This window comes from Dendropsophus ebraccatus, chromosome 2, assembly GCF_027789765.1.
Source record: "Dendropsophus ebraccatus isolate aDenEbr1 chromosome 2, aDenEbr1.pat, whole genome shotgun sequence".
In the NCBI taxonomy this organism is placed as follows: domain Eukaryota; kingdom Metazoa; phylum Chordata; class Amphibia; order Anura; family Hylidae; genus Dendropsophus; species Dendropsophus ebraccatus.
Window position 1 is genome coordinate 119,787,204 of NC_091455.1, and position 10,287 is coordinate 119,797,490.

The window sequence follows — 10,287 nt, forward strand, 5'->3', positions numbered from 1 at the left end:
AATGGTGATGTCATGACCCGACTCCCAGAGCTGTGCAGGCTGTGGCTGCTGAAGAGGTAGATGGCAGAGGGATGCTCAGTGTCCCTCCAGTGCCCTGTGTCCCTCAGTGTCCCCCTGCCTTCATCCTCTCCAGCAGCCACAGCCCGCACAGCTCTGGGAGTCGGGCCGTGACATCACCATTTTATCCAGGAAGTGAAGCCTTGATGCAGTAGTAAGTGCAGGAAAAAAAAAACACTTTATAAGCATTTCCCATAAGTGTATATTAGTGATTTGTATAACTTTTTTTGGGGGGGGGGACAATACAATACTTTAATAAAAATTTTCACCGCACTTCTCCTTTAACCCTTTGAGGACCAATCCCAAAATGACACAGTGAACCGCGCAAATTTTCACTTTTGTGTTTTTGTTTTTCCCTCCTCCTCTTCTAAGAGCTCTAACACTTTCAGTTTTCCATCTACAGGGTTATGTAAGGGCTTGTTTTTTACAGGAGTAGTTGTACTTTGTAATGGCGTCTTTCATTCTACCATAACATGTATGATGGAACCCCAAAAATATTATTTATGAAGATAGAAATTGGTGAAATCGTAAAAAGAATGCAATATGGTAACTTTTGGGGGGTTCCTGCTATAATGTGCCTGCACTTAGACTTAGCTCTACACACTGCTGCTAAAATGTGCATGCACTTACACTCAGCCACTCACATTGCTGTATATAAAGTTTCTGTCACTGTTCTTGTCAGGACAGGGGAGGGAGGGACAAGACACAACAGTGAGCCCTGATGCTGAACCCACCAACTCTCCCTACCTACTTGCCTCAATCAGGCCTAGACATTCCCTATAGTGAGTATGTGAAACACAGAACAAGACAGACAGACAGACAAACACAATATAGGATAGTCAAACAGGTAGGGTTAAAACTAAACAGGCAGCGCGGTACAAAACAAGTAGCAGTCGGATAGTCAAAAGTCAAAGCCAGAGGTCAGGTAACACAGACGAGCAAGCAGATTTAGGACAGGGACCACAGGAATAGAGAAGGGGGAGCTGGGATCAGGGTGTTACTCTAATAGCCAGCGCTGGGACTCTGCCTCAGCTTTGTTTTATGCTGACCAAAAGCCTGGTCCAGATCCCCATTGGACCAGCGCTCTGATCTTTCAGGTTGCAGACAGGCAGAGGAACCCGTCAATCACACAGACAACACAGGTGCATTATCAAGTTCAGCAGCTTCTCAGATTAACTCCTGCATTGCCTGAAGCTGAGAAGCAATCGGTTGTGGCACGCAAAAGCAAACACCAGTGCCAGTACACACCAGGCTACTGCACATTCCTGACAGTACTTCCCCTCTTATGAGGGGCCTCAGGACCCTTATTGAACAGGCCTGGCTTAGACGGATTACGTGCGTGAAATTGTCAAACTAGACATGGGGCATGCATGTCTTTCCCAGAAACCCACGTACACTCCTCTGGACCAAAACCCTTCCAGTGTACCAGATACTGTATAGAACCCTGTACCCAAGGAGAATTGAGAATTTTCTCTACCTCATATTCAAACTCCCCTGGGATGACCAGTGGAGCAGGAGGAGTAGATGGAGACACCGAAGGAATGTACCTTTTAAGGAGTGCTTTATGAAACACATTATGAATGCGAAACAACGCAGGCAATTTAAATCTAAAAGTAACAGGATTTATGATATCCACAACATAGTACCGATGTACTTGGGTGCCAGTTTGCCAGACTGTACCCGTAACCTTAGGTTCTTAGTAGAGAACCAAACCTTTTCCCCTACTACGTACTTGATGGCCAGGTATGCATTGGCATGTTTCTGAAAAAGCTATTGGGCTTTAACCAGGTTCTGATGAGCCTGGTCCCAAACTGTGCACTGTTTTGAAAAAATAGCTTCTGCTGAGGGGTTAACTGACTCGGTGGCATGAGTAGACGAGTACCTCAGTTTAGAACCATAGTTCCAGAAGAATGGTGACATCTTTAATGAACTGTGCTCATGGTTGTTTAAGGCAAACTCTGCTAAGAATATAAAGTCTCTCCATTTATCTTGGGCATCAGCCACGAAACACATCAGAAATTGTTTCAGAGATTGGTTTATCCTTTCCGTTTGCCCGTTCGACTGCGGATGGAAGGCAGAAGAGAAGGACAAGGAGACACCCAATCGACCACAAAATTCTCTCCAGAATTTAGCAACAAACTGAACCCCTCGGTAAGAGTGGCCAGGGTGCGAGCATTAGGTAATTTGCATAAAGGGATAAGATAGCACATCTTAGAAAACCTATCCACCACCACCCAAATTACAGTTTTTCCCTTAGACAGAGGTAAGTCAGTAAAAAAATCCATAGATATATGGGTCCAAGGTCTCGTAGGCACAGGTAGAGGGTGAAATAACCCTTCAGGTGACCTCCGAGGGACCTTGGTCCTAGCACAGGTCTCGGGCCCAGGAAGGCCACCAGTAGTGGCGTGAGAGCAAGTATTTTGTTCCTGCCACCCCAGCTAACACAGAGCTGTGAACCTCCTCTAAGACTCGGAGACTGAGGTTAGAGGGCACAAACAACAGCGACTCTGGAGTGTTCCTGGGTGCCAGGGACTGAGACTCCGTGTTTGAATCACCAGATCCGACTGCAAAATGGCCACAACCACACCAGGGGACAGGATGGTATCAGGTTGTACCCTGGGCATGGTCTCAATGTCAAAGCTGCAGGACAGGGCATCAGCCTTGACATTCTTTGAACAAGGCCGGTAGGTTATCTCGAAATTGAACCTCGTGAAAAACAAGGCCCATCTTGCCTGGCATGGTGTAAGACGTCTGGCTTTATCCAGATATTGAAGATTCTTATGATCAGTAAGAACCATGATCTTATGTTTTGCACCCTCTAGGACATGGGTCTCCAAACTGCGGCCCTCCAGCTGTTGCGAAACTACAACTCCCATCATGCCTGGACAGCTAAAGCTTTGGATTTGGCTGTCCAGGCATGATGGAAAATGTAGTTTTGCAACAGCTGGAGGGCAGCAGTTTGGAGACCCATGCTCTTGGAAGTGTCTCCATTCCTCAAAAGCCATTTTGATCGCTAGCAACTCCCTGTTACCTATATCGTAGTTGCACTTGGCCTTGGAGAACTTCCTAGAGAAGAATGCAATAGGTCGGAGATTAGTCAGTGACTCGGATCCTTGGGATAGAACCACTCCTACCCCCACCTCAGATGCATAACCCAAAAGGCATGAACAAATATTCAAAATGGCCTTCTGGGGTATTAAAGGCAGTCTTCAACTCATCGCCCTCCTTAACCCCTTAGGCAGGGCAGTTTCTAGGCCATTTTGGCAACAGGGCGAATCCTGATAAAAGCGCCCCCCGGGTCCCTAGGAAGAAGCAGTGTGTACACACTGCACTGTCGGTTCCGTGTGACAGGAGCCGACAGTGCTCTAACTGCTCAGCCCTGGCTTGATTTTTTAAAATTAAGGTCCTCTACTTTTGGTCCCTGATGCCTCCTGCCGTACCCCCTCAACCTGCGTGGCACAGATTGAGAAACCTGGCTGGTCTAGAGCAGGCCTGTATTTAGAGTTCATGCTGCCCTAGGCACCTTGCATGCTGAGACATCTGTATCTGTGACAAATCCCATGAGTTTTCAGCCGAACTGAAACTCTGAGAACACCCTTCATTTATACAGCTCTCAGGGTATGCTGGGAGTTGTAGTTTCTTAGCGGACAACCCTTTAACACATCACTGTGTACAGAGGCTCCCGGTAGCGGCAATCTGTGGGTGACAACCATCAGCCCTGAAGGTAGAGCAATAAATCTGTCTACACTGTACTACAACTCCCAGCATATCCTGAGGGCTGCAGACTGTCAGCATATGCTGGGAGTTGTAGTGCCTGCAGCTGTTGTAGATGGATCCTAGGTGCATTATACACTGGATGCTTTGTGGTATATAAGAATACATAGATCTGTGGGGGCTCAGTGTAGGAAAGTGACCCGAGAACATCACTAATAGGGGATAGGGGGAGATGTTTTTGTTCTATCCCCTATTAGTGATGTTCTGGGGTCACTTCCCTGCACTGAGCCCCCACAGATCTACGTATTCTTATATGCCACAAAGCATCCAGTATATAGGACCCAACTACAACAGCTACAGGAACTACAACTCCCAGCATGTACTGACAGTCTGCAGCCCTTAGGATATGCTGGGAGTTGTAGTGCCGGCAGCTGTTGTAGTTGGGTCCTAGTTTAAAAGTTTGCGCTAGTGTACTGTAGTGACCGCGGGGCTGTGTCAGTACACTACCGCAAACAATACACTGACCCATTTAGACACCAATGGTACACAGGCTCTGCACACTATAGAAGTGATTACAGTGCAGTTACTAAAGACTCACAGGTGACGTCTTCTCACTCACTCTTTGCTTTCCTCTCCATCTGGCACAGCCATCATGAAGACTTCTCCGACCACAACTCATTTGCAGAGGGGCAGCTGGGGGTGACTGGGGGAGCAGCTTGGGTGACAGGGGACAGGGGAGCAGCTGGGGTGACAGCGGGAAGGGGAGAAGCTATGGATGCAGGGAAAAGGGGAGCAGCTGGGGGGCAGGGACAAGGGGAGAAGCTAGGGGGGCAGGGGAAGCAGCTGGGGTAACTGGGGGAATAGCTAGGGGGCAGGGACAGGGGGAGCAGCTAGGGTGACAAGGGGAGCAGATGGGGTGAAAGCAGGAGGGGGGGAAGCTATGGGTGCAGGGAAAGGGGGAGCAGCTAGGGGGCAGGGACAAGGGGAGCGGCTAGGGGGGCAGGGGAAGCAGCTGGGGTGACTGGGGGAGGAGGAGCAGCTAGGGGGCAGGGACAGGGGGAGCAGCTGGGGTTAGAAGGGGAGCAGATGGGATGACAGCGGGAGGGGCAGAAGCTATGTGAGCAGCTAGGGGGGCAGTGGGAGCAGCTGGGGTGACAGGGGGAGGGTGAGAAGCTGGAGTGACAGGGACAGGGTGCGTAGCTGGGTGACAGGGACAGGGTGCGCAGCTGGGGTGACAGGGACAGGGTGCGCAGCTGGGGGGACAGGGTGCGCAGCTGGGGTGACAGGGGAGAAGCTGGGGTGACAGGGACAGGGCGCCCAGCTGGGGTGACAGGGCGAGAAGCTGGGGTGACAGGGACAGGGTGCGCAGCTGGGGGGACAGGGCGCCCAGCTGGGGTGACAGGGGGAGGGCGAGAAGCTGGAGTGACAGGGACAGGGTGCGCAGCTGGGGTGACAGGGTGCGCAGCTGGGGTGACAGGGGAGAAGCTGGGGTGACAGGGACAGGGCGCCCAGCTGGGGTGACAGGGCGAGAAGCTGGGGTGACAGGGACAGGGTGCGCAGCTGGGGTGACAGGGCGAGAAGCTGAGGTGACAGGGACAGGGCGCGCAGCTACGGTGAGAGGGGGAGAAGCTGGGGGGGAGAAAGGGGGAGCAGCCAGAGGGCAGGGAGGGGAGAGGGAGTGGCCGGGGGCAGGGAGAGCAGATGGGCAGGGGGAGCAGCTAAGTTGGTAGTGGGGGCAGCTGGGAAGGCAGGGGGGCAGCTGGGGTGACGGGGGGAAGATGGGGGCAGCTGGGGTGACAGGCAGGGGGGCAGCTAAGGTGGCAGGGGGGAAGATGGGGGCAGCTGGGGTGACAGGCAGGGGGGGCAGCTAAGGTGGCAGGGGGAGAAGATGGGGGCAGCTGGGGTGACAGGTAGGGGGGGCAGCTAAGGTGGCAGGGGGAGAAGATGGGGCAGCTGGGGTGACAGGCGGGGGGGCAGCTAAGGTGGCAGGGGGAGTATAGGGAGCAGGAGGGGGAAGTCTGCGGGCAGGGGGTGGGGGGCAGGCTGAGCAACAGGGGGGCAGGAGGAGCAGTGGGGGGGGCAGGGGTAGCAGCCCGGGTCGCCTCTCTGATGCTGTTACAAGGCAGGGGTGAGCTGCTTCTGGCACAGACAGCCTCTGTCAGACAACCTGGAAGCTCACAGCTGCAGCCCCGCAGTCCCGGCACAAATGACGTCATCGAGCAGGAGAGAGGTTCGGGGCTGCAGCTGTGAGCTTCAGGCTTGTCTGACAGAGGCTGTCTGTGCCGGAAGTTCACCTCGGCGGACCCATCGCACCCCCGCACCAGCACCCCCCATCCCCCCCTCCGGGGGGGCACACGATAGCGGTGGGCGATGCGGTGCAGGAGGCCCTGCTGATTTAGTGAATGCGGCCCTGTAGCAACCAATCAGATTCCACCTTTTATTCCTCACAGACTCTTTGGAAAATGAAAGGTGGAATCTGATTGGTTGCTAGGGGTGACTGAGCCAGTTTGACTTTACACCATGTTTCATAAATCTCCCCCATAGATTTCATTTTTTGTCATAAAAATAGCCCAAGTTGCATCAAACCTCTATTAGAGATGAGCGAACTGGGTTCGGGTTTGAGTCGATCCGAACCCGAACATTCGGCATTTTATTAGCAGTGGCTGCTGAACTTGGATAAAGCTCTAAGGTTGGAAAACATGGATACAGCCAATGGCTGTATCCATGTTTTCCACATAGCCTTAGGGCTTTATCCAACTTCGGCAGCCACCGCTAATAGCATATATAATTCTGGACTTAGCGCATGTCCTTTACTGTGTTATTGTTGATTTTAATTTCTGTATACTGTAAATACACAGCTCGAAAAAGGGAACACAGTTATGAAGCAACCCTGATGGTAAATCAATTTCTCCTGCTTTTGTGCAAATGGAACAATTCACAACCCCTATAAAGGAGAGATTCTGCAGGTGGTGACCACAAACCACATCTCTGTTCACATTCCCTTTGGCTGTTTTTTGGTCACTTTTGAGGCATTGTCTACAACCCACAGAAGGTGTCCAGGTAGAGCAGCTCATCCAGGATGGCACATCAATGCGAGCTGTGGCAAGAAGGTTAGCTATGTCTGTCAGCGTAGTGTCCAGAGCATGGAGCAGATACCAGAAGATAGGGCATCAAGGTGACACAAGCCCCAGTCCTAGTTACCTGAGTTGAGCAAAGTGTCCGGTTTCACCTGGGTTGTTACATAGAGTGCGTAGGCTCTTAGCTGCTTTACTCTATCCGGATCAGTTCCTCTACTTTAGAATACTGTCCTGCACTGTGTTGAGATGTTCGCGGCGTGGGTTTGGGTGATATCTGACTTGTCCTCTCTTTAGGTGTTTAGCACTGCATTGTAGGTAGAAGTGTTGCTTTAGAAAAGAAAGTCTCTGTGTTCTCCGTAAGGGCACACTACAGCTGGTCTGTCCCGGACAGGGAACCTGGTAGAGCCAGGCTCCTGGCTAAGCTCAGCAGGGATGCCTGATCTGTGTGTCTTGCTCCTCAGAGAAACAGAAAAGAACTGAATAAATGTGGGTCTACACTTCCTCTCCCCATGTAACAAAATCCTACAGGGTGTGTATCACAGCTCCTCTGAGTGGTGGAGAAGAGAGTGTGAGGTAGCCTGACTGCCATTAGGTCCCAAAATGAGATCCTCAGACCCATTGTGAGACCATATGCTGGAGCGGTTGGCCGTGGGTTTCTCCTAATGCAGGACAATTCTAGACCTCATGTGGCTGGAGTGTATCAGCAGTTCCTGCAAGATGAAGGCACTGCAGCTATGGACTGACCACCCGTTCCCCAGACCTGAATCCAATTGAGCACATCTGGGGCATCATGTCTCACTCCATCCACCAATGTCACATTGCACCACGAACTGTCCAGGAGTTGGAGAATGCTCATCAAGAACATGCCCAGGCATTGTAGGGAGGTCATACAGGCACGGGGAGACACTATACTAAGCTTCATTTTGACATGTTTAAGGGTACGTTCAAACTTACCAGATCCGCAGCGTATTCCATTTAAATAACTGAACACAGCATCAAATCTGCACCATCAAATCTGCTGCGGATCTGCGGATCCTGTAGGTATGAACGCACCTGTGAGGCTATGTTCACACTACGTAAGTTTCCGTACGTAGCGTGTTCCGTGAATAAGCGGCTGGAGATTTACGTAGTTTGCGTACAATGGAAAGTATACGAACTACAGCTGCACAGTTCACACTATGTAAGAACTTACGCCAGGATCGTACGCGGCGCCATAAAAAATTAACCAGACCATTGTTTAAGGACGAAAATGCCGTAACTAATGCCCGTAGCGTTACATGTGGTCCCGTATGTAGTGGTGATTTCTTCATTTTTGCACTTTTCTTTGCCGATCCAAAAGGTTCTGTGGGGTGTCCAGGGCTAGCTGAAGATTTCCAAGTAAAATACCGCTGTCAGATCGCTACGTAGGGCGCTAGAAAGCGTAAGTAGGAAGCGTAAGTACACTACAGGCGTAAGTTCGCGGAGCGTACGTAGCCGGCCGCAACTTACGTAATTCCCTGGCCGGAGTTTAACACGTATATGTCCGGCCGCGAAAATATTTTCGCGGCCGTACATATACGTAGTGTGAACATAGCCTAAGGACATTACATCAAAGTTGGATTAGCCAGTTGTACTTTAGTTTTGTGTGTAACTCCAAATCCAGGCCCCCATTGGTTAAAAAATTTGATTTTCATTGATGATTTTTGTGTGATTTTGTGTGATCAGCACATTCAACTTTGTACATAACAAAGTATTCAATAAAAATATTTAATCCATCTAGATCTGGAATGTGTTATTTGAGTATTCCCTTTATTTTATTGAGCAGTGTAGTATATACCAAGCTTCTAAATGCCCTCTAGTGGTTGTTACAGGTAGCCAGCATGCTATCAAAATAGAAAATCCAGCACACAAAAGGCAGACAAAAAGCAAAGAAATGTTGAAAGGGAACCAATCACGCGGAAAATCCATCTTAAGATAAGGAAACGTGCTGGCACATCACCCAGCAGGTTTCCTAAACATCCCCCTGTAACCTCCGTGCCCCCCTCCATTAGTCAGTAATCTTACTTTGAAGAAGTCCCGCGCTGTATGTAAATTTCTGGCAAGTAGTCACCGTGGGCGGATTTAGTCAAGGTGGGCAGAATCAGTCACAGGTCCTGGGCGTCTGTAATGTCTGTAATCACGCCCAGAGGGACGTGCTTGAGATCTGCCTTCCATCCACGTGACCCGGCGGCTTGCGTTTCACGTCGGCGGCGCGCTGACATCATCCGCACGCAGCGCAGACGTCTTCTCTAGTCCGCACATGCGCAGTACGGCGGGAGGCAACGCTGACGTACTGGGCATGCGCGGACTCCGGAAGACGACGGCGCTGTGTGCGGATGACATCAGCGCGCCGCCGACGTGAAACGCAAGCCGCCGGGTCACGTGGATGGAAGGCAGATCTCAAGCACGCCCCTCTGGGCGTGATTACAGACATTACAAACGCCCAGGACCTGTGACTGATTCTGCTCACCTTGACTTAATCCGCCCACCGTGACTACTTGCCAGAAATTTACATCCAGCGCGGGACTTCTTCAAAGTAAGATTACTGACTGATGGAGGGGGGCACGGAGGTTACAGGGGGATGTTTAGGAAACCTGCTGGGTGATGTGCCAGCACGTTTCCTTATCTTAAGATGGATTTTCGGCGTGATTGGTTCCCTTTAAGCTGTTTAAAAACAAAAATATGCAAGTTATGCATTTGAAATCAACCTCTTGACTTTTGTTTAACGACAGTCTATTAGTTTGCCAGATTTTTGTGGTTCTGCCTGTTTGAAAAAACATCTTTAAGGCTATGTTCACACTACGTATATGTCTGGCCGTATATTTTTCGCGGACGGACATATACGTGCGAAACTCCGGCCGGGGATTTACGTAAGTTGCGGCCGGCTACGTACGGTCCGCGAACTTACGCCCGTGGTATACTTACGCTTCCCGAGCGACGTACGTAGCGATCTGACAGCGGTCTTTTACTTGGTAATCTTCGGCTAGCCCCGGACACCCCACAGAACCATTTGGATCGGCAAAGAAAAGTACAGAAATGAAGACATCACCACTACGTACGGGACCGCATGTTACGCTACGGACGTAAGTTACAGCATTTCCATCCTCAAACAATGGTCTGGTTCATTTTTTACGACGCCGCATACAATCCTGGCGTAAGTTCTTACGTAGTGTGAACTGTGCAGCCGTAGATCGTATACTTTCCATTGTACGCAAACTACGTAAATCTCCGGCCGCTTACTCACGGAATGCGCTACGGCTGGAAACTTACGTAGTGTGAACATAGCCCCCAGGTGCTCTGTCTTCTCCAACCCACCCTACTCAAAACATAAACAAAAGTTATCTATAAGTAGGATAAAGGATGCTGATTCCAAAGCTGTCATTTGTATCTTTCTACTTCTTTGTATTTCATGTATTTGTGA